We start from the raw sequence: 26285 nt of genomic DNA, 5'->3' as shown, positions 1-26285 counted from the left end.
TTTCAGACATTACTCCCATGGAGGAAAGTGTGGATGGTGACTCTTGTATTCAATCCCGATGCAATTTCTGTGTTTCATCAACACTCTGATAGTCCACAGATTAGAGAATACCACCAGATGTGCATCGGAAACTACCACTGGTCTTCCAGGGAACGATCAAAGCGTATACTGTCTGAGACATACCTCCCGTGGATGAAAGTGCGCATGGTGATTGTTGTATTCAATCCCGATGCAGTTTCTGTGTTTCATCAACACTCAGATAGTCCACAGATTACAGAATGCCACCAGATGTGCATCGGAAACTACTACTGGTCTTCCAGGGAACGATCAAAGCGTAGACCGTTTGAGAGTTACTCCCATGGAGGAAAGTGCGCATGGTGACTGTTGTATTCAATCCCGATGCAAATTCTGTGTTTCATCAACACTCTCATAGTCTACAGATTACAGAATACCTCCAGATGTGCATCGGAAACTACTACTGGTCTTCCAGGGAACGATCAAAGCGTAGACTGTTTGAGACATACCTCCCGTGGAGGAATGTGCGCATGGTCACTGTTGTACTCAATCCGGATGAAATTTCTGTGTTTCATCAACACTCTGATAGTCCACAGATTACAGAATGCTACCAGATGTGCATCGCAAAATACTACTAGTCTTCCAGGGAACGATCAAAGCGTAGACTGTTTGAGAATTACTCCCATGGAGGAAAGTGCGCATGGTGACTGTTGTATTCAATCCCGATGCAATTTCTGTGTTTCATCAACACTCTGATACTCCACCGATTACAGAATGGAACGAGATGTGCATCGGAAACTGCTACTGGTCTTCCTGGGAACGATCCAAGCGTAGACTGTTTCTGACATTACTCCCATGGAGGAAAGTGCGGATGGTGACTGTTGTATTCAATCCCGATGCAATTTCTGTGTTTCATCAACACTCTGATAGTCCACAGATTAGAGAATACCACCAGATGTGCATCGGAAACTACTACTGGTCTTCCAGGGAACGATCAAAACGTAGACTGTTTGAGACATACCTCCCGTGGAGGAAAGTGCGCATGGTGATTGTTGTAATCAATCCCGATGCAGTTTCTGTGTTTCATCAACACCCTGATAGTCCTAAGATTACAGAATGCCACCAGATGTACATCGAAAACTACTACTGGTCTTCCAGGGAACGATCAAAGAATAGACTGTTTGAGAATTACTCCCATGGAGGAAAGTGCGCATGGTGACTGTTGTATTCAATCCCGATGCAAATTCTGTGTTTCATCAACACTCTCATAGTCTACAGATTACAGAATACCTCCAGACGTGCATCGGAAACTACTACTGGTCTTCCAGGGAACGATCAAAGCGTAGACTGTTTGAGAATTACCCCCATGGAGGAAAGTGCGCATGGTGACTGTTGTATTCAATCCCGATGCAATTTCTGTGTTTCATCAACACTCTGATACTCCACCGATTACAGAATGCCACGAGATGTGCATCGGAAACTGCTACTGGTCTTCCTGGGAACGATCCAAGCGTAGACTGTTTCAGACATTACTCCCATGGAGGAAAGTGCGGATGGTGACTGTTGTATTCAATCCCGATGCAATTTCTGTGTTTCATCAACACTCTGATAGTCCACAGATTAGAGAATACCACCAGATGTGCATCGGAAACTACTACTGGTCTTCCAGGGAACGATCCAAGCGTTGACTGTTTGAGACATTACTACCATGGAGGAAACTGCGCATGGAGACTGTTGTATTCAATCCCGATGGAATTTCTGTGTTTCATCAACACTCTGATAGTCCACAGATTACAGAAAGCCTCCAGATGTGCATCGGAAAATACTACTGGTCTTCCAGGGAACGATCAAAGCGTAGACTGTTAGAGACATTACTCCCATGGAGGAAAGTGCGCATGGTGAGTGTTGTATTCAATCCCGATGCAATTACTGTGTTTCATCAACACTCTGATAGTCTACGCATTACAGAATTCCCCCATATGTGCATCGGAAACTACTACAGGTCTTCCAGGGAACGATCAAAGGCGTAGATTGTTTGAGACATTACTCCCGTGGAGGAAAGTGCGCATGGTGACTGTTGTATTCAATCTGGATGAAATTTCTGTGTTTCATCAACACTCTGATAGTCCACAGATTACAGAATGCTACCAGATGTGCATCGAAAACTACTACTGGTCTTCCAGGGAACGATCAAAGCGTAGACTGTTTGAGAATTACTCCCATGGAGGAAAGTGCGCATGGTGACTGTTGTATTCAATCCGGATGAAATTTCTGTGTTTCATCAACACTCTGATAGTCCACAGATTACAGAATGCTACCAGATGTGCATCGGAAACTACTACTGGTCTTCCAGGGAACGATCAAAGCGTAGACTCTTTCAGAATTACTCCCATGGAGGAAAGTGCGCATGGTGACTGTTGTATTCAATCCCGATGCAGTTTCTGTGTTTGATCAACACTCTGATACTCCACAGATTACAGAATGCCACGAGATGTGCATCGGAAACTGCTACTGGTCTTCCAGGGAACGATCAAAGCGTAGACCGTTTCAGACATTACTCCCATGGAAGAAAGTGCGCATGGTGACTGTTGTATTCAATCTCGATGCAATTTATGTGTTTCGTCATCACTGTGATACTCCACCGATTACAGAATGCCACGAGATGTGCATCGGAAACTGCTACTGGTCATCCTGGGAACGATCCAAGCGTAGACTGTTTCAGACATTACTCCCATGGAGGAAAGTGCTGATGGTGACTGTTGTATTAAATCCCGATGCAATTTCTGTGTTTCATCAACACTCTGATAGTCCACAGATTAGAGAATACCACCAGATGTGCATCGGAAACTACTACTGGTCTTCCAGGGAACGATCAAAGCGTAGACTGTTTGAGACATACCTCCCGTGGAGGAAAGTGCGCATGGTGATTGTTGTATTCAATCCCGATGCAGTTTCTGTGTTTCATCAACACTCAGATAGTCCACAGATTACAGAATGCCACCAGATGTGCATCGGAAACTACTACTGGTCTTCCAGGGAACGATCAAAGCGTAGACCGTTTGAGAGTTACTCCCATGGAGGAAAGTGCGCATGGTGACTGTTGTATTCAATCCCGATGCAAATTCTGTGTTTCATCAACACTCTCATAGTCTACAGATTACAGAATACCTCCAGATGTGCATCGGAAACTACTACTGGTCTTCCAGGGAACGATCAAAGCGTAGACTGTTTGAGAGATACCTCCCGTGGAGGAATGTGCGTATGGTCACTGTTGTATTCAATCCGGATGAAATTTCTGATTTTCATAAACACTCTGATAGTCCACAGATTACAGAATGCTACCAGATGTGCAACGGAAACTACTACTGGTCTTCCAGGGAACGATCAAAGCGTAGACTGTTTGAGAATTACTCCCATGGAGGAAAGTGCGCATGGTGACTGTTGTATTCAATCTTGATGCAATTTCTGTGTTTCATCAACACTCTGATACTCCACCGATTACAGAATGCCACGAGATGTGCATCGGAAACTGCTACTGGTCTTCCAGGGAACGATCCAAGCGTAGACTGTTTCAGACATTACTTCCATGGAGGAAAGTGCGGATTTTGACTTTTGTATTCAATCCCGATGCAATCTCTGTGTTTCATCAACACTCTGATAGTACACAGATTAGAGAATACCACCAGATGTGCATCGGAAACTACTACTGGTCTTCCAGGGAACGATCAAAGCATAGACCGTTTGAGAGTTACTCCCATGGAGGAAAGTGTGCATGGTGACTGTTGTATTCAATCCCGATGCAAATTCTGTGTTTCATCAACACTCTCATAGTCTACAGATTACAGAATACCTCCAGATGTGCATCGGAAACTACTACTGGTCTTCCAGGGAACGATCAAAGCGTAGACTGTTTGAGACATACCTCCCGTGGAGGAATGTGCGCATGGTCACTGTTGTATTCAATCCGGATGAAATTTCTGTGTTTCATCAACACTCTGATAGTTTACAGATTACAGAATGCTACCAGATGTGCATCGGAAACTACTACTGGTCTTCCAGGGAACGATCAAAGCGTAGACTGTTTGAGAATTACTCCCATGGAGGAAAGTGCGCATGGTGACTGTTGTATTCAATCCCGATGCAATTTCTGTGTTTCATCAACACTCTGATACTCCACCGATTACAGAATGCCACGAGATGTGGATCGGAAACTGCTACTGGTCTTCCTGGGAACGATCCAAGCGTAGACTGTTTCAGACATTACTCCCATGGAGGAAAGTGCTGATGGTGACTGTTGTATTCAATCCCGATGCAATTTCTGTGTTTCATCAACACTCTGATAGTCCATAGATTAGAGAATACCACCAGATGTGCATCGGAAACTACTACTGGTCTGCCAGGGAACGATCAAAGCGTAGACTGTTTGAGACATTACTATCATGGAGGAAACTGCGCATGGAGACTGTTGTATTCAATCCCGATGGAATTTCTGTGTTTCATCAACACTCTGATAGTCCACAGATTACAGAAAGCCTCCAGATGTGCATCGGAAAATACTACTGGTCTTCCAGGGAACGATCAAAGCGTAGACTGTTAGAGACATTACTCCCATGGAGGAAAGTGCGCATGGTGAGTGTTGTATTCAATCCCGATGCAATTACTGTGTTTCATCAACACTCTGATAGTCTATGCATTACAGAATTCCCCCATATGTGCATCGGAAACTACTACTGGTCTTCCAGGGAACGATCAAAGGCGTAGATTGTTTGAGACATTACTCCCGTGGAGGAAAGTGCGCATGGTGACTGTTGTTTTCAATCTGGATGAAATTTCTGTGTTTCATCAACACTCTGATAGTCCACAGATTACAGAATGCTACCAGATGTGCATCGAAAACCACTACTGGTCTTCCAGAGAACGATCAAAGCGTAGACTGTTTGAGAATTACTCCCATGGAGGAAAGTGCGCATAGTGACTGTTGTATTCAATCTCGATGCAATTTCTGTGTTTCATCATCACTCTGATACTCCACAGATTACAGAATGCCTCCAGATGTGCATCGGAAACTACTACTGGTCTTCCAGGGAACGATCAAAGCGTAGACTGTTTCAGACATTACTCCCATGGAAGAAAGTGCGCATGGTGACTGTTGTATTCACTCCCGATGCAATTTCTGTGTTTCATCAACACTGTGATACTCCACCGATTACGGAATGCCACGAGATGTGCATCGGAAACTGCTACTGGTCTTCTTGGGAACGATCCAAGCGTAGAATGTTTCAGACATTACTCCCATGGAGGAAAGTGCGGATGGTGACTGTTGTATTCAATCCCGATGCAATTTATGTGTTTCATCAACACTCTGATAGTCCACAGATTAGAGAATACCACCAGATGTGCAGCGGAAACTACTACTGGTCTTCCAGGGAACGATCAAAGCGTAGACTGTTTGAGACATACCTCCCGTGGAGGAAAGTGCGCATGGTGATTGTTGTATTCAATCCCGATGCAGTTTCTGTGTTTCATCAACACTCAGATAGTCCACAGATTACAGAATGCCACCAGATGTGCATCGGAAACTACTACTGGTCTTCCAGGGAACGATCAAAGCATAGACCGTTTGAGAGTTACTAACATGGAGGAAAGTGCGCATGGTGACTGTTGTATTCTATCTGGATGAAATTTCTGTGTTTCATCAACACTCTGATAGTCCACAGATTACAGAATGCTACCAGATGTGCATCGAAAACCACTACTGGTCTTCCAGGGAACGATCAAAGCGTAGACTGTTTAAGAATTTCTCCCATGGAGGAAAGTGCGCATGGTGACTGTTGTATTCAATCCGGATGAAATTTCTGTGTTTCATCAACACTCTGATAGTCCACAGATTAGAGAATACCACCAGATGTGCATCGGAAACTTCTACTGGTCTTCCAGGGAACGATCAAAACGTAGACTGTTTGAGACATACCTCCCGTGGAGGAAAGTGCGCATGGTGATTGTTGTATTCAATCCCGATGCAGTTTCTGTGTTTCATCAACACACAGATAGTCCACAGATTACAGAATGCCACCAGATGTGCATCGGAAACTACTACTGGTCTTCCAGGGAACGATCAAAGCGTAGACCGTTTGAGAGTTACTCCCATGGAGGAAAGTGCGCATGGTGACTGTTGTATTCAATCCCGATGCAAATTCTGTATTTCATCAACACTCTCATAGTCTACAGATTACAGAATACCTCCAGATGTGCATCGGAAACTACTACTGGTCATCCAGGGAACGATCAAAGCGTAGACTGTTTGAGAGATACCTCCCGTGGAGGAATGTGCGTATGGTCACTGTTGTATTCAATCCGGATGAAATTTCTGTGTTTCATAAACACTCTGATAGTCCACAGATTACAGAATGCTACCAGATGTGCATCGGAAACTACTACTGGTCTTCCAGGGAACGATCAAAGCGTAGACTCTTTGAGAATTACTCCCATGGAGGAAAGTGCGCATGGTGACTGTTGTATTCAATCCCGATGCAATTTCTGTGTTTCATCAACACTCTGATACTCCACCGATTACAGAATGCCACGAGATGTGCATCGGAAACTGCTACTGGTCTTCCAGGGAACGATCCAAGCGTAGACTGTTTCAGACATTACTTCCATGGAGGAAAGTGCGCATGGTGATTTTTGTATTCAATCCCGATGCAGTTTCTCTGTTTCATCAACACTCTGATAGTCCACAGATTACAGAATGCCACCAGATGTGCATCGGAAACTGCTACTGGTCTTCCTGGGAACGATCCAAGCGTAGACTGTTTCAGACATTACTCCCATGGAGGAAAGTGCGGATGGTGACTGTTGTATTCAATCCCGATGCAATTTCTGTGTTTCATCAACACTCTGATAGTCCACAGATTAGAGAATACCACCAGATGTGCATCGGAAACTACTACTGGTCTTCCAGGGAACGATCAAAGCGTAGACTGTTTGAGACATACCTCCCGTGGAGGAAAGTGCGCATGGTGATTGTTGTATTCAATCCCGATGCAGTTTCTGTGTTTCATCAACACTCTGATAGTCCACAGATTACAGAATGCCACCAGATGTGCATCGGAAACTACTACTGGTCTTCCAGGAACGATCAAAGCGTAGACTGTTTGAGAATTACTCGCATGGAGGAAAGTGCGCATAGGGACTGTTGTATTCAATCTCGATGCAATTTCTGTGTTTCATCATCACTCTGATACTCCACAGATTACAGAATGCCTCCAGATGTGCATCGGAAACTACTACTGGTCTTCCAGGGAACGATCAAAGCGTAGACTGTTTCAGACATTACTCCCATGGAAGAAAGTGCGCATGGTGACTGTTGTATTCACTCCCGATGCAATTTCTGTGTTTCATCAACACTGTGATACTCCACCGATTACGGAATGCCACGAGATGTGCATCGGAAACTGCTACTGGTCTTCTTGGGAACGATCCAAGCGTAGAATGTTTCAGACATTACTCCCATGGAGGAAAGTGCGGATGGTGACTGTTGTATTCAATCCCGATGCAATTTCTGTGTTTCATCAACACTCTGATAGTCCACAGATTAGAGAATACCACCAGATGTGCAGCGGAAACTACTACTGGTCTTCCAGAGAACGATCAAAGCGTAGACTGTTTGAGACATACCTCCCGTGTAGGAAAGTGCGCATGGTGATTGTTGTATTCAATCCCGATGCAGTTTCTGTGTTTCATCAACACTCAGATAGTCCACAGATTACAGAATGCCACCAGATGTGCATCGGAAACTACTACTGGTCTTCCAGGGAACGATCAAAGCATAGACCGTTTGAGAGTTACTCCCATGGAGGAAAGTGCGCATGGTGACTGTTGTATTCAATCCCCATGCAAATTCTTTGTTGCATCAACACTCTCATAGTCTACAGATTACAGAATACCTCCAGATGTGCATCGGAAACTACTACTGGTCTTCCAGGGAACGATCAAAGCGTAGACTGTTTGAGACATACCTCCCGTGGAGTAATGTGCGCATGGTCACTGTTGTATTCAATCCGGATGAAATTTCTGTGTTTCATCAACACTCTGATAGTCCACAGATCACAGAATGCTAAAAGATGTGCATCGGAAACTACTACTGGTCTTCCAGGGAACGATCAAAGCGTAGACTGTTTGAGAGATACCTCCCGTGGAGGAATGTGCGTATGGTCACTGTTGTATTCAATCCGGATGAAATTTCTGTGTTTCATAAACACTCTGATAGTCCACAGATTACAGAATGCTACCAGATGTGCATCGGAAACTAATACTGGTCTTCCAGGGAACGTTCAAAGCGTAGACTCTTTGAGAATTACTCCCATGGAGGAAAGTGCGCATGGTGACTGTTGTATTCAATCCCGATGCAATTTCTGTGTTTCATCAACACTCTGATACTCCACCGATTACAGAATGCCACGAGATGTGCATTGGAAACTGCTACTGGTCTTCCAGGGAACGATCCAAGCGTAGACTGTTTCAGACATTACTTCCATGGAGGAAAGTGCGGATGGTGACTTTTGTATTAAATCCCGATGCAATTTCTGTGTTTCATCAACACTCTGATAGTACACAGATTAGAGAATACCACCAGATGTGCATCGGAAACTACTACTGGTCTTCCAGGGAACGATCAAAGCGTAGACTGTTTGAGACATACCTCCCGTGGAGGAAAGTGCGCATGGTGATTGTTGTATTCAATCCCGATGCAGTTTCTCTGTTTCATCAACACTCTGATAGTCCACAGATTACAGAATGCCACCAGATGTGCATCGGAAACTGCTACTGGTCTTCCTGGGAACGATCCAAACGTAGACTGTTTCAGACATTACTCCCATGGAGGAAAGGGCGGATGGTGACTGTTGTATTCAATCCCGATGCAATTTCTGTGTTTCATCAACACTCTGATAGTCCACAGATTAGAGAATACCACCAGATGTGCATCGGAAACTACTACTGGTCTTCCAGGGAACGATCAAAGCGTAGACTGTTTGAGAATTACTCCCATGGAGGAAAGTGCGCATAGTGACTGTTGTATTCAATCTCGATGCAATTTCTGTGTTTCATCATCACTCTGATACTCCACAGATTAGAGAATGCCTCCAGATGTGCATCGGAAACTACTACTGGTCTTCCAGGGAACGATCAAAGCGTAGACTGTTTCAGACATTACTCCCATGGAGGAAAGTGCGCATGGTGACTGTTGTATTCACTCCCGATGCAATTTCTGTGTTTCATCAACACTGTGATACTCCACCGATTACGGAATGCCACGAGATGTGCATCGGAAACTGCTACTGGTCTTCTTGGGAACGATCCAAGCGTAGAATGTTTCAGACATTACTCCCATGGAGGAAAGTGCGGATGGTGACTGTTGTATTCAATCCCGATGCAATTTCTGTGTCTCATCAACACTCTGATAGTCCACAGATTAGAGAATACCACCAGATGTGCAGCGGAAACTACTACTGGTCTTCCAGGGAACGATAAAAGCGTAGACTGTTTGAGACATACCTCCCGTGGAGGAAAGTGCGCATGGTGATTGTTGTATTCAATCCCGATGCAGTTTCTGTGTTTCATCAACACTCAGATAGTCCACAGATTACAGAATGCCACCAGATGTGCATCGGAAACTACTACTGGTCTTCCAGGGAACGATCAAAGCATAGACCGTTTGAGAGTTACTCCCATGGAGGAAAGTGCGCATGGTGACTGTTGTACTCAATCCCCATGCAAATTCTGTGTTGCATCAACACTCTCATAGTCTACAGATTACAGAATACCTCCAGATGTGCATCGGAAACTACTACTGGTCTTCCAGGGAACGATCAAAGCGTAGACTGTTTGAGACATACCTCCCGTGGAGGAATTTGCGCATGGTCACTGTTGTATTCAATCCGGATGAAATTTCTGTGTTTCATCAACACTCTGATAGTCCACAGATTACAGAATGCTACCAGATGTGCATCGGAAACTACTACTGGTCTTCCAGGGAACGATCAAAGCGTAGACTGTTTGAGAATTGCTCCCATGGAGGAAAGTGCGCATGGTGACTGTTGTATTCAATCCCGATGCAATTTCTGTGTTTCATCAACACTCTGATGGTCCACAGATTAGAGAATACCACCAGATGTGCATCGGAAACTACTACTGGTCTTTCAGGGAACGATCAAAGCGTAGACTGTTTGAGACATTACTACCATGGAGGAAACTGCGCATGGAGACTGTTGTATTCAATCCCGATGGAATTTCTGTGTTTCATCAACACTCTGATAGTCCACAGATTACAGAAAGCCTCCAGATGTGCATCGGAAAATACTACTGGTCTTCCAGGGAACGATCAAAGCGTAGACTGTTAGAGACATTACTCCCATGGAGGAAAGTGCGCATGGTGAGTGTTGTATTCAATCCCGATGCAATTACTGTGTTTCATCAACACTCTGATAGTCTACGCATTACAGAATTCCCCCATATGTGCATCGGAAACTACTACTGGTCTTCCAGGGAACGATCAAAGGCGTAGATTGTTTGAGACATTACTCCCATGGAGGAAAGTGCGCATGGTGAGTGTTGTATTCAATCCCGATGCAATTACTGTGTTTCATCAACACTCTGATAGTCTACGCATTACAGAATTCCCCCATATGTGCATCGGAAACTACTACTGGTCTTCCAGGGAACGATCAAAAGCGTAGATTGTCTGAGACATTACTCCCGTGGAGGAAAGTGCGCATGGTGACTGTTGTATTCAATCTGGATGAAATTTCTGTGTTTCATCAACACTCTGATAGTCCACAGATTACAGAATGCTACCAGATGTTCATCGAAAACTACTACTGGTCTTCCAGGGAACGATCAAAGCGTAGACTGTTTGAGACATTACTCCCATGGAGGAAAGTGCGCATGGTGACTGTTGTATTCAATCCGGATGACATTTCTGTGTTTCATCAACACTCTGATAGTCCACAGATTACAGAATGCTACCAGATGTGCATCGGAAACTACTACTGGTCTTCCAGGGAACGATCAAAGCGTAGACTCTTTGAGAATTACTCCCATGGAGGAAAGTGCGCATGGTGACTGTTGTATTCAATCCCGATGCAGTTTCTGTGTTTCATCAACACTCTGATAGTCCACAGATTACAGAATGCCACCAGATGTGCATCGGAAACTACTACTGGTCTTCCAGGAACGATCAAAGCGTAGACTGTTTGAGAATTACTCAAATGGAGGAAAGTGCGCATAGTGACTGTTGTATTCAATCTCGATGCAATTTCTGTGTTTCATCATCACTCTGATACTCCACAGATTACAGAATGCCTCCAGATGTGCATCGGAAACTACTACTGGTCTTCCAGGGAACGATCAAAGCGTAGACTGTTTCAGACATTACTCCCATGGAAGAAAGTGCGCATGGTGACTGTTGTATTCACTCCCGATGCAATTTCTGTGTTTCATCAACACTGTGATACTCCACCGATTACGGAATGCCACGAGATGTGCATCGGAAACTGCTACTGGTCTTCTTGGGAACGATCCAAGCGTAGAATGTTTCAGACATTACTCCCATGGAGGAAAGTGCTGATGGTGACTGTTGTATTCAATCCCGATGCAATTTCTGTGTTTCATCAACACTCTGATAGTCCACAGATTAGAGAATACCACCAGATGTGCAGCGGAAACTACTACTGGTCTTCCAGGGAACGATCAAAGCGTAGACTGTTTGTGACATACCTCCCGTGGAGGAAAGTGCGCATGGTGATTGTTGTATTCAATCCCGATGCAGTTTCTGTGTTTCATCAACACTCAGATAGTCCACAGATTACAGAATGCTACCAGATGTGCATCGGAAACTACTACTGGTCTTCCAGGGAACGATCAAAGCATAGACCGTTTGAGAGTTACTCCCATGGAGGTAAGTGCGCATGGTGACTGTTGTACTCAATCCCCATGCAAATTCTGTGTTGCATCAACACTCTCATAGTCTACAGATTACAGAATACCTCCAGATGTGCATCGGAAACTACTACTGGTCTTCCAGGGAACGATCAAAGCGTAGACTGTTTGAGACATACCTCCCGTGGAGGAATGTGCGCATGGTCACTGTTGTATTCAATCCGGATGAAATTTCTGTGTTTCATCAACACTCTGATAGTCCACAGATTACAGAATGCTACCAGATGTGCATCGGAAACTACTACTGGTCTTCCAGGGAACGATCAAAGCGTAGACTGTTTCAGACATTACTCCCATGGAAGAAAGTGCGCATGGTGACTGTTGTATTCACTCCCGATGCAATTTCTGTGTTTCATCAACACTGTGATACTCCACCGATTACGGAATGCCACGAGATGTGCATCGGAAACTGCTACTGGTCTTCTTGGGAACGATCCAAGCGTAGAATGTTTCAGACATTACTCCCATGGAGGAAAGTGCGGATGGTACTGTTGTATTCAATCCCGATGCAATTTATGTGTTTCATCAACACTCTGATAGTCCACAGATTAGAGAATACCACCAGATGTGCAGCGGAAACTACTACTGGTCTTCCAGGGAACGATCAAAGCGTAGACTGTTTGAGACATACCTCCCGTGGAGGAAAGTGCGCATGGTGATTGTTGTATTCAATCCCGATGCAGTTTCTGTGTTTCATCAACACTCAGATAGTCCACAGATTACAGAATGCCACCAGATGTGCATCGGAAACTACTACTGGTCTTCCAGGGAACGATCAAAGCATAGACCGTTTGAGAGTTACTAACATGGAGGAAAGTGCGCATGGTGACTGTTGTATTCTATCTGGATGAAATTTCTGTGTTTCATCAACACTCTGATAGTCCACAGATTACAGAATGCTACCAGATGTGCATCGAAAACCACTACTGGTCTTCCAGGGAACGATCAAAGCGTAGACTGTTTAAGAATTTCTCCCATGGAGGAAAGTGCGCATGGTGACTGTTGTATTCAATCCGGATGAAATTTCTGTGTTTCATCAACACTCTGATAGTCCACAGATTAGAGAATACCACCAGATGTGCATCGGAAACTTCTACTGGTCTTCCAGGGAACGATCAAAACGTAGACTGTTTGAGACATACCTCCCGTGGAGGAAAGTGCTCATGGTGATTGTTGTATTCAATCCCGATGCAGTTTCTGTGTTTCATCAACACACAGATAGTCCACAGATTACAGAATGCCACCAGATGTGCATCGGAAACTACTACTGGTCTTCCAGGGAACGATCAAAGCGTAGACAGTTTGAGAGTTACTCCCATGGAGGAAAGTGCGCATGGTGACTGTTGTATTCAATCCCGATGCAAATTCTGTATTTCATCAACACTCTCATAGTCTACAGATTACAGAATACCTCCAGATGTGCATCGGAAACTACTACTGGTCATCCAGGGAACGATCAAAGCGTAGACTGTTTGAGAGATACCTCCCGTGGAGGAATGTGCGTATGGTCACTGTTGTATTCAATCCGGATGAAATTTCTGTGTTTCATAAACACTCTGATAGTCCACAGATTACAGAATGCTACCAGATGTGCATCGGAAACTACTACTGGTCTTCCAGGGAACGATCAAAGCGTAGACTCTTTGAGAATTACTCCCATGGAGGAAAGTGCGCATGGTGACTGTTGTATTCAATCCCGATGCAATTTCTGTGTTTCATCAACACTCTGATACTCCACCGATTACAGAATGCCACGAGATGTGCATCGGAAACTGCTACTGGTCTTCCAGGGAACGATCCAAGCGTAGACTGTTTCAGACATTACTTCCATGGAGGAAAGTGCGGATGGTGACTTTTGTATTCAATCCCGATGCAATTTCTGTGTTTCATCAACACTCTGATAGTACACAGATTAGAGAATACCACCAGATGTGCATCGGAAACTACTACTGGTCTTCCAGGGAACGATCAACGCGTAGACTGTTTGAGACATACCTCCCGTGGAGGAAAATGCGCATGGTGATTTTTGTATTCAATCCCGATGCAGTTTCTCTGTTTCATCAACACTCTGATAGTCCACAGATTACAGAATGCCACCAGATGTGCATCGGAAACTGCTACTGGTCTTCCTGGGAACGATCCAAGCGTAGACTGTTTCAGACATTACTCCCATGGAGGAAAGTGCGGATGGTGACTGTTGTATTCAATCCCGATGCAATTTCTGTGTTTCATCAACACTCTGATAGTCCACAGATTAGAGAATACCACCAGATGTGCATCGGAAACTACTACTGGTCTTCCAGGGAACGATCAAAGCGTAGACTGTTTGAGACATACCTCCCGTGGAGGAAAGTGCGCATGGTGATTGTTGTATTCAATCCCGATGCAGTTTCTGTGTTTCATCAACACTCTGATAGTCCACAGATTACAGAATGCCACCAGATGTGCATCGGAAACTACTACTGGTCTTCCAGGAACGATCAAAGCGTAGACTGTTTGAGAATTACTCGCATGGAGGAAAGTGCGCATAGGGACTGTTGTATTCAATCTCGATGCAATTTCTGTGTTTCATCATCACTCTGATACTCCACAGATTACAGAATGCCTCCAGATGTGCATCGGAAACTACTACTGGTCTTCCAGGGAACGATCAAAGCGTAGACTGTTTCAGACATTACTCCCATGGAAGAAAGTGCGCATGGTGACTGTTGTATTCACTCCCGATGCAATTTCTGTGTTTCATCAACACTGTGATACTCCACCGATTACGGAATGCCACGAGATGTGCATCGGAAACTGCTACTGGTCTTCTTGGGAACGATCCAAGCGTAGAATGTTTCAGACATTACTCCCATGGAGGAAAGTGCGGATGGTGACTGTTGTATTCAATCCCGATGCAATTTCTGTGTTTCATCAACACTCTGATAGTCCACAGATTAGAGAATACCACCAGATGTGCAGCGGAAACTACTACTGGTCTTCCAGAGAACGATCAAAGCGTAGACTGTTTGAGACATACCTCCCGTGTAGGAAAGTGCGCATGGTGATTGTTGTATTCAATCCCGATGCAGTTTCTGTGTTTCATCAACACTCAGATAGTCCACAGATTACAGAATGCCACCAGATGTGCATCGGAAACTACTACTGGTCTTCCAGGGAACGATCAAAGCATAGACCGTTTGAGAGTTACTCCCATGGAGGAAAGTGCGCATGGTGACTGTTGTATTCAATCCCCATGCAAATTCTTTGTTGCATCAACACTCTCATAGTCTACAGATTACAGAATACCTCCAGATGTGCATCGGAAACTACTACTGGTCTTCCAGGGAACGATCAAAGCGTACACTGTTTGAGACATACCTCCCGTGGAGTAATGTGCGCATGGTCACTGTTGTATTCAATCCGGATGAAATTTCTGTGTTTCATCAACACTCTGATAGTCCACAGATCACAGAATGCTAAAAGATGTGCATCGGAAACTACTACTGGTCTTCCAGGGAACGATCAAAGCGTAGACTGTTTGAGAGATACCTCCCGTGGAGGAATGTGCGTATGGTCACTGTTGTATTCAATCCGGATGAAATTTCTGTGTTTCATAAACACTCTGATAGTCCACAGATTACAGAATGCTACCAGATGTGCATCGGAAACTACTACTGGTCTTCCAGGGAACGTTCAAAGCGTAGACTCTTTGAGAATTACTCCCATGGAGGAAAGTGCGCATGGTGACTGTTGTATTCAATCCCGATGCAATTTCTGTGTTTCATCAACACTCTGATACTCCACCGATTACAGAATGCCACGAGATGTGCATTGGAAACTGCTACTGGTCTTCCAGGGAACGATCCAAGCGTAGACTGTTTCAGACATTACTTCCATGGAGGAAAGTGCGGATGGTGACTTTTGTATTAAATCCCGATGCAATTTCTGTGTTTCATCAACACTCTGATAGTACACAGATTAGAGAATACCACCAGATGTGCATCGGAAACTACTACTGGTCTTCCAGGGAACGATCAAAGCGTAGACTGTTTGAGACATACCTCCCGTGGAGGAAAGTGCGCATGGTGATTGTTGTATTCAATCCCGATGCAGTTTCTCTGTTTCATCAACACTCTGATAGTCCACAGATTACAGAATGCCACCAGATGTGCATCGGAAACTGCTACTGGTCTTCCTGGGAACGATCCAAACGTAGACTGTTTCAGACATTACTCCCATGGAGGAAAGTGCGGATGGTGACTGTTGTATTCAATCCCGATGCAATTTCTGTGTTTCATCAACACTCTGATAGTCCACAGATTAGAGAATACCACCAGATGTGCATCGGAAACTACTACTGGTCTTCCAGGGAACGATCAAAGCGTAGACTGTTTGAGAATTACTCCCATGGAGGAAAGTGCGCATAGTGACTGTTGTATTCAATCTCGATGCAATTTCTGTGTTTCATCATCAATCTGATACTCCACAGATTAGAGAATGCCTCCAGATGTGCATCGGAAACTACTACTGGTCTTCCAGGGAACGATCAAAGCGTAGACTGTTTCAGACATTACTCCCATGGAGGAAAGTGCGCATGGTGACTGTTGTATTCACTCCCGATGCAATTTCTGTGTTTCATCAACACTGTGATACTCCACCGATTACGGAATGCCACGAGATGTGCATCGGAAACTGCTACTGGTCTTCTTGGGAACGATCCAAGCGTAGAATGTTTCAGACATTACTCCCATGGAGGAAAGTGCGGATGGTGACTGTTGTATTCAATCCCGATGCAATTTCTGTGTTTCATCAACACTCTGATAGTCCACAGATTAGAGAATACCACCAGATGTGCAGCGGAAACTACTACTGGTCTTCCAGGGAACGATCAAAGCGTAGACTGTTTGAGACATACCTCCCGTGGAGGAAAGTGCGCATGGTGATTGTTGTATTCAATCCCGATGCAGTTTCTGTGTTTCATCAACACTCAGATAGTCCACAGATTACAGAATGCCACCAGATGTGCATCGGAAACTACTACTGGTCTTCCAGGGAACGATCAAAGCATAGACCGTTTGAGAGTTACTCCCATGGAGGAAAGTGCGCATGGTGACTGTTGTACTCAATCCCCATGCAAATTCTGTGTTGCATCAACACTCTCATAGTCTACAGATTACAGAATACCTCCAGATGTGCATCGGAAACTACTACTGGTCTTCCAGGGAACGATCAAAGCGTAGACTGTTTGAGACATACCTCCCGTGGAGGAATGTGCGCATGGTCACTGTTGTATTCAATCCGGATGAAATTTCTGTGTTTCATCAACACTCTGATAGTCCACAGATTACAGAATGCTACCAGATGTGCATCGGAAACTACTACTGGTCTTCCAGGGAACGATCAAAGCGTAGACTGTTTGAGAATTGCTCCCATGGAGGAAAGTGCGCATGGTGACTGTTGTATTCAATCCCGATGCAATTTCTGTGTTTCATCAACACTCTGATAGTCCACAGATTAGAGAATACCACCAGATGTGCATCGGAAACTACTACTGGTCTTTCAGGGAACGATCAAAGCGTAGACTGTTTGAGACATTACTACCATGGAGGAAACTGCGCATGGAGACTGTTGTATTCAATCCCGATGGAATTTCTGTGTTTCATCAACACTCTGATAGTCCACAGATTACAGAAAGCCTCCAGATGTGCATCGGAAAATACTACTGGTCTTCCAGGGAATGATCAAAGCGTAGACTGTTAGAGACATTACTCCCATGGAGGAAAGTGCGCATGGTGAGTGTTGTATTCAATCCCGATGCAATTACTGTGTTTCATCAACACTCTGATAGTCTACGCATTACAGAATTCCCCCATATGTGCATCGGAAACTACTACTGGTCTTCCAGGGAACGATCAAAGGCGTAGATTGTTTGAGACATTACTCCCATGGAGGAAAGTGCGCATGGTGAGTGTTGTATTCAATCCCGATGCAATTACTGTGTTTCATCAACACTCTGATAGTCTACGCATTACAGAATTCCCCCATATGTGCATCGGAAACTACTACTGGTCTTCCAGGGAACGATCAAAGGCGTAGATTGTTTGAGACATTACTCCCGTGGAGGAAAGTGCGCATGGTGACTGTTGTATTCAATCTGGATGAAATTTCTGTGTTTCATCAACACTCTGATAGTCCACAGATTACAGAATGCTACCAGATGTGCATCGAAAACTACTACTGGTCTTCCAGGGAACGATCAAAGCGTAGACTGTTTGAGACATTACTCCCATGGAGGAAAGTGCGCATGGTGACTGTTGTATTCAATCCGGATGAAATTTCTGTGTTTCATCAACACTCTGATAGTCCACAGATTACAGAATGCTACCAGATGTGCATCGGAAACTACTACTGGTCTTCCAGGGAACGATCAAAGCGTAGACTCTTTGAGAATTACTCCCATGGAGGAAAGTGCGCATGGTGACTGTTGTATTCAATCCCGATGCAGTTTCTGTGTTTCATCAACACTCTGATAGTCCACAGATTACAGAATGCCACCAGATGTGCTTCGGAAACTACTACTGGTCTTCCAGGAACGATCAAAGCGTAGACTGTTTGAGAATTACTCAAATGGAGGAAAGTGCGCATAGTGACTGTTGTATTCAATCTCGATGCAATTTCTGTGTTTCATCATCACTCTGATACTCCACAGATTACAGAATGCCTCCAGATGTGCATCGGAAACTACTACTGGTCTTCCAGGGAACGATCAAAGCGTAGACTGTTTCAGACATTACTCCCATGGAAGAAAGTGCGCATGGTGACTGTTGTATTCACTCCCGATGCAATTTCTGTGTTTCATCAACACTGTGATACTCCACCGATTACGGAATGCCACGAGATGTGCATCGGAAACTGCTACTGGTCTTCTTGGGAACGATCCAAGCGTAGAATGTTTCAGACATTACTCCCATGGAGGAAAGTGCTGATGGTGACTGTTGTATTCAATCCCGATGCAATTTCTGTGTTTCATCAACACTCTGATAGTCCACAGATTAGAGAATACCACCAGATGTGCAGCGGAAACTACTACTGGTCTTCCAGGGAACGATCAAAGCGTAGACTGTTTGTGACATACCTCCCGTGGAGGAAAGTGCGCATGGTGATTGTTGTATTCAATCCCGATGCAGTTTCTGTGTTTCATCAACACTCAGATAGTCCACAGATTACAGAATGCTACCAGATGTGCATCGGAAACTACTACTGGTCTTCCAGGGAACGATCAAAGCATAGACCGTTTGAGAGTTACTCCCATGGAGGTAAGTGCGCATGGTGACTGTTGTACTCAATCCCCATGCAAATTCTGTGTTGCATCAACACTCTCATAGTCTACAGATTACAGAATACCTCCAGATGTGCATCGGAAACTACTACTGGTCTTCCAGGGAACGATCAAAGCGTAGACTGTTTGAGACATACCTCCCGTGGAGGAATGTGCGCATGGTCACTGTTGTATTCAATCCGGATGAAATTTCTGTGTTTCATCAACACTCTGATAGTCCACAGATTACAGAATGCTACCAGATGTGCATCGGAAACTACTACTGGTCTTCCAGGGAACGATCAAAGCGTAGACTGTTTGAGAATTGCTCCCATGGAGGAAAGTGCGCATGGTGAATGTTGTATTCAATCCCGATGCAATTTCTGTGTTTCATCAACACTCTGATACTCCACCGATTACAGAATGCCACGAGATGTGCATCGGAAACTGCTACTGGTCTTCCTGGGAACGATCCAAGCGTAGACTGTTTCAGACATTACTCCCATGGAGGAAAGTGCGGATGGTGACTGTCGTATTCAATCCCGATGCAATTTCTGTGTTTCATCAACACTCTGATAGTCCACAGATTAGAGAATACCACCAGATGTGCATCGGAAACTACTACTGGTCTTCCAGGGAACGATCAAAGCGTAGACTGTTTGAGACATTACTACCATGGAGGAAACTGCGCATGGAGACTGTTGTATTCAATCCCGATGGAATTTCTGTGTTTCATCAACACTCTGATAGTCCACAGATTACAGAAAGCCTCCAGATGTGCATCGCAAAATACTACTGGTCTTCCAGGGAACGATCAAAGCGTAGACTGTTAGAGACATTACTCCCATGGAGGAAAGTGCGCATGGTGAGTGTTGTATTCAATCCCGATGCAATTACTGTGTTTCATCAACACTCTGATAGTCTACGCATTACAGAATTCCCCCATATGTGCATCGGAAACTACTACTGGTCTTCCAGGGAACGATCAAAGGCGTAGATTGTTTGAGACATTACTCCCGTGGAGGAAAGTGCGCATGGTGACTGTTGTATTCAATCTGGATGAAATTTCTGTGTTTCATCAACACTCTGATAGTCCACAGATTACAGAATGCTACCAGATGTGCATCGAAAACTACTACTGGTCTTCCAGGGAACGATCAAAGCGTAGACTGTTTGAGACATTACTCCCATGGAGGAAAGTGCGCATGGTGACTGTTGTATTCAATCCGGATGAAATTTCTGTGTTTCATCAACACTCTGATAGTCCACAGATTACAGAATGCTACCAGATGTGCATCGGAAACTACTACTGGTCTTCCAGGGAACGATCAAAGCGTAGACTCTTTGAGAATTACTCCCATGGAGGAAAGTGCGCATGGTGACTGTTGTATTCAATCCCGATGCAGTTTCTGTGTTTCATCAAAACTCTGATAGTCCACAGATTACAGAATGCCACCAGATGTGCATCGGAAACTACTACTGGTCTTCCAGGAACGATCAAAGCGTAGACTGTTTGAGAATTACTCCCATGGAGGAAAGTGCGCATAGTGACTGTTGTATTCAATCTCGATGCAATTTCTGTGTTTCATCATCACTCTGATACTCCACAGATTACAGAATGCCTCCAGATGTGCATCGGAAACTACTACTGGTCTTCCAGGGAACGATCAAAGCGTAGACTGTTTCAGACATTACTCCCATGGAAGAAAGTGCGCATGGTGACTGTTGTATTCACTCCCGATGCAATTTCTGTGTTTCATCAACACTGTGATACTCCACCGATTACGGAATGCCACGAGATGTGCATCGGAAACTGCTACTGGTCTTCTTGGGAACGATCCAAGCGTAGAATGTTTCAGACATTACTCCCATGGAGGAAAGTGCGGATGGTGACTGTTGTATTCAATCCCGATGCAATTTCTGTGTTTCATCAACACTCTGATAGTCCACAGATTAGAGAATACCACCAGATGTGCAGCGGAAACTACTACTGGTCTTCCAGGGAACGATCAAAGCGTAGACTGTTTGAGACATACCTCCCGTGGAGGAAAGTGCGCATGGTGATTGTTGTATTCAATCCCGATGCAGTTTCTGTGTTTCATCAACACTCAGATAGTCCACAGATTACAGAATGCCACCAGATGTGCATCGGAAACTACTACTGGTCTTCCAGGGAACGATCAAAGCATAGACCGTTTGAGAGTTACTCCCATGGAGGTAAGTGCGCATGGTGACTGTTGTATTCAATCCCCATGCAAATTCTGTGTTGCATCAACACTCTCATAGTCTACAGATTACAGAATACCTCCAGATGTGCATCGGAAACTACTACTGGTCTTCCAGGGAACGATCAAAGCTTAGACTGTTTGAGACATACCTCCCGTGGAGGAATGTGCGCATGGTCACTGTTGTATTCAATCCGGATGAAATTTCTGTGTTTCATCAACACTCTGATAGTCCAGAGATTACAGAATGCTACCAGATGTGCATCGGAAACTACTACTGGTCTTCCAGGGAACGATCAAAGCGTAGACCGATTGAGAATTACTCCCATGGAGGAAAGTGCGCATGGTGACTGTTGTATTCAATCCCGATGCAATTTCTGTGTTTCATCAACACTCTGATACTCCACCGATTACAGAATGCCACGAGATGTGCATCGGAAACTGCTACTGGTCTTCCTGGGAACGATCCAAGCGTAGACTGTTTCAGACATTACTCCCATGGAGGAAAGTGCGGATGGTGACTGTTGTATTCAATCCCGATGCAATTTCTGTGCTTCATCAACACTCTGATAGTCCACAGATTAGAGAATACCACCAGATGTGCATCGGAAACTACTACTGGTCTTCCAGGGAACGATCAAAACGTAGACTGTTTGAGACATTACTACCATGGAGGAAACTGCGCATGGAGACTGTTGTATTCAATCCCGATGGAATTTCTGTGTTTCATCAACACTCTGATAGTCCACAGATTACAGAAAGCCTCCAGATGTGCATCGGAAAATACTACTGGTCTTCCAGGGAACGATCAAAGCGTAGACTGTTAGAGACATTACTCCCATGGAGGAAAGTGCGCATGGTGAGTGTTGTATTCAATCCCGAGGCAATTACTGTGTTTCATCAACACTCTGATAGTCTACGCATTACAAAATTCCCCCATATGTGCATCGGAAACTACTACTGGTCTTCCAGGGAACGATCAAAGGCGTAGATTGTTTGAGACATTACTCCCGTGGAGGAAAGTGCGCATGGTGACTGTTGTATTCAATCTGGATGAAATTTCTGTGTTTCATCAACACTCTGATAGTCCACAGATTACAGAATGCTACCAGATGTGCATCGAAAACTACTACTGGTCTTCCATTGAACGATCAAAGCGTAGACTGTTTGAGAATTACTCCCATATAGGAATGTGCGCATGGTGACTGTTGTATTCAATCCGGATGAAATTTCTGTGTTTCATCAACACTCTGATAGTCCACAGATTACAGAATGCTACCAGATGTGCATCGGAAACTACTACTGGTCTTCCAGGGAACGATCAAAGCGTAGACTCTTTGAGAATTACTCCCATGAAGGAAAGTGCGCATGGTGACTGTTGTATTCAATCCCGATGCAGTTTCTGTGTTTGATCAACACTCTGATACTCCACCGATTACAGAATGCCACGAGATGTGCATCGGAAACTGCTACTGGTCTTCCAGGGAACGATCCAAGCGTAGACTGTTTCAGACATTACTTCCATAGAGGAAAGTGCGGATGGTGACTTTTGTATTCAATCCCGATGCAATTTCTGTGTTTCATCAACACTCTGATAGTACACAGATTAGAGAATACCACCAGATGTGCATCGGAAAATACTACTGGTCTTCCAGGGAACGATCAAAGCGCAGACTGTTTGAGACATACCTCCCGTGGAGGAAAGTGCGCATGGTGATTGTTGTATTCAATCCCGATGCAGTTTCTCTGTTTCATCAACACTCTGATAGTCCACAGATTACAGAATGCCACCAGATGTGCATCGGAAACTACTACTGGTCTTCCAGGGAACGATCAAAGCGTAGATTGTTTGAGAATTACTCCCATGGAGGTAAGTGCGCATGGTGACTGTTGTATTCAATCCCGAAGCAATTTGTGTGTTTCATCAACACTCTGATAGTCCACAGATTGGAGAATGCCTCCAGATGTTAATCGGAAGCTACTACTGGTCTTACAGGGAACGATCAAAGCGTAGACTGTTTAAGACATTACTCCCATGGAGGAAAGTACGCATGGTGACTGTTGTATTCAATCCCGATGCAATTTCTGTGTTTCATCAACACTCTGATAGTCCACAGATTACGGAAAGCATCCAGATGTGCATCGGAAACTACTACTGGTCTTCCAGGAAACGATCAAAGCGTAGACTGTTTGAGACATACCTCCCGTGGAGGAATGTGCGCATGGTCACTGTTGTATTCAATCCGGATGAAATTTCTGTGTTTCATCAACACTCTGATAGTCCACAGATTACAGAATGCTACCAGATGTGCATCGGAAACTACTACTGGTCTTCCAGGGAACGATCAAAGCGTAGACTGTTTGAGAATTACTCCCATGGAGGAAAGTGCGCATGGTGACTGTTGTATTCAATCCCGATGCAATTTCTGTGTTTCATCAACACTCTGATACTCCACCGATTACAGAATGCCACGAGATGTGCATCGGAAACTGCTACTGGTCTTCCTGGGAACGATCCAAGCGTAGACTGTTTCAGACATTACTCCCATGGAGGAAAGTGCGGACGGTGACTGTTGTATTCAATCCCGATGCAATTTCTGTGTTTCATCAACACTCTGATAGTCCACAGATTAGAGAATACCACCAGATGTGCATCGGAAACTACTACTGGTCTTCCAGGGAACGATCAAAGCGTAGACTGTTTGAGACATTACTACCATGGAGGAAACTGCGCATGGAGACTGTTGTATTCAATCCCGATGGAATTTCTGTGTTTCATCAACACTCTGATAGTCCACAGATTACAGAAAGCCTCCAGATGTGCATCGGAAAATACTACTGGTCTTCCAGGGAACGATCAAAGCGTAGACTGTTAGAGACATTACTCCCATGGAGGAAAGTGCGCATGGTGAGTGTTGTATTCAATCCCGATGCAATTACTGTGTTTCATCAACACTCTGATAGTCTACGCATTACAGAATTCCCCCATATGTACATCGGAAACTACTACTGGTCTTCCAGGGAACGATCAAAGGCGTAGATTGTTTGAGACATTACTCCTGTGGAGGAAAGTGCGCATGGTGACTGTTGTATTCAATCTGGATGAAATTTCTGTGTTTCATCAACACTCTGATAGTCCACAGATTACAGAATGCTACCAGATGTGCATCGAAAACTACTACTGGTCTTCCAGGGAACGATCAAAGCGTAGACTGTTTGAGAATTACTCCCATATAGGAAAGTGCGCATGGTGACTGTTGTATTCAATCCGGATGAAATTTCTGTGTTTCATCAACACTCTGATAGTCCACAGATTACAGAAAGCTACCAGATGTGCATCGGAATCTACTACTGGTCTTCCAGGGAACGATCAAAGCGTAGACTCTTTGAGAATTACTCCCATGGAGGAAAGTGCGCATGGTGACTGTTGTATTCAATCCCGATGCAGTTTCTGTGTTTGATCAACACTCTGATACTCCACCGATTACAGAATGCCACGAGATGTGCATCGGAAACTGCTACTGGTCTTCCAGGGAACGATCCAAGCGTAGACTGTTTCAGACATTACTTCCATGGAGGAAAGTGCGGATGGTGACTTTTGTATTCAATCCCGATGCAATTTCTGTGTTTCATCAACACTCTGATAGTACACAGATTAGAGAATACCACCAGATGTGCATCGGAAACTACTACTGGTCTTCCAGGGAACGATCAAAGCGTAGACTGTTTGAGACATACCTCCCGTGGAGGAAAGTGCGCATGGTGATTGTTGTATTCAATCCCGATGCAGTTTCTCTGTTTCATCAACACTCTGATAGTCCACAGATTACAGAATGCCACCAGATGTGCATCGGAAACTACTACTGGTCTTCCAGGGAACGATCAAAGCGTAGATTGTTTGAGAATTACTCCCATGGAAGTAAGTGCGCATGGTGACTGTTGTATTCAATCCCGAAGCAATTTCTGTGTTTCATCAACACTCTGATAGTCCACAGATTGGAGAATGCCTTCAGATGTTAATCGGAAGCTACTACTGGTCTTACAGGGAACGATCAAAGCGTAGACTGTTTAAGACATTACTCCCATGGAGGAAAGTACGCATGGTGACTGTTGTATTCAATCCCGATGCAATTTCTGTGTTTCATCAACACTCTGATAGTCCACAGATTACGGAAAGCATCCAGATGTGCATCGGAAACTACTACTGGTCTTCCAGGAAACGATCAAAGCGTAGACTGTTTGAGACATTACTGCCATGGAGGAAAGTGCGCATGGTGACGGTTGTATTCAATCCCGATGCAATTACTGTGTTTCATCAACACTCTGACAGTCTACGCATTACAGAATGCTACCATATGTGCATCGCAAACTACTACTGGTCTTCCAGGGAACGAACAAAGGCGTAGATTGTTTGAGACATTACTTCCGTGAAGGAAAGTGCGAATGGTGACTGTTGTATTCGATCCGGATGAAATTTCTGTGTTTCATCAACACTCTGATAGTCCACAGATTACAGAATGTTTCAAGATGTGCATCGGTTACTACTACTAGTCTTCCAGCTAACGATCAAAGCGTAGATTGTTAGAGACATTACTCCCATATAGGAAAGTGCGCATGGTGATTGTAGTATTCAATCCAATTGCAATTTCTGTGTTTCATCAACATTCTGATAGTCCACAGATTACAGAAAGCCTCAAGGTGTTCGTCGGAAACTACTACTGGTTTTCCAGGGAACGATCAAAGCGTAG

Source organism: Schistocerca gregaria, chromosome 1 (genome assembly GCF_023897955.1).
Source record: "Schistocerca gregaria isolate iqSchGreg1 chromosome 1, iqSchGreg1.2, whole genome shotgun sequence".
Lineage (NCBI taxonomy): Eukaryota > Metazoa > Arthropoda > Insecta > Orthoptera > Acrididae > Schistocerca > Schistocerca gregaria.
This window is presented reverse-complemented; position numbering follows the sequence as displayed.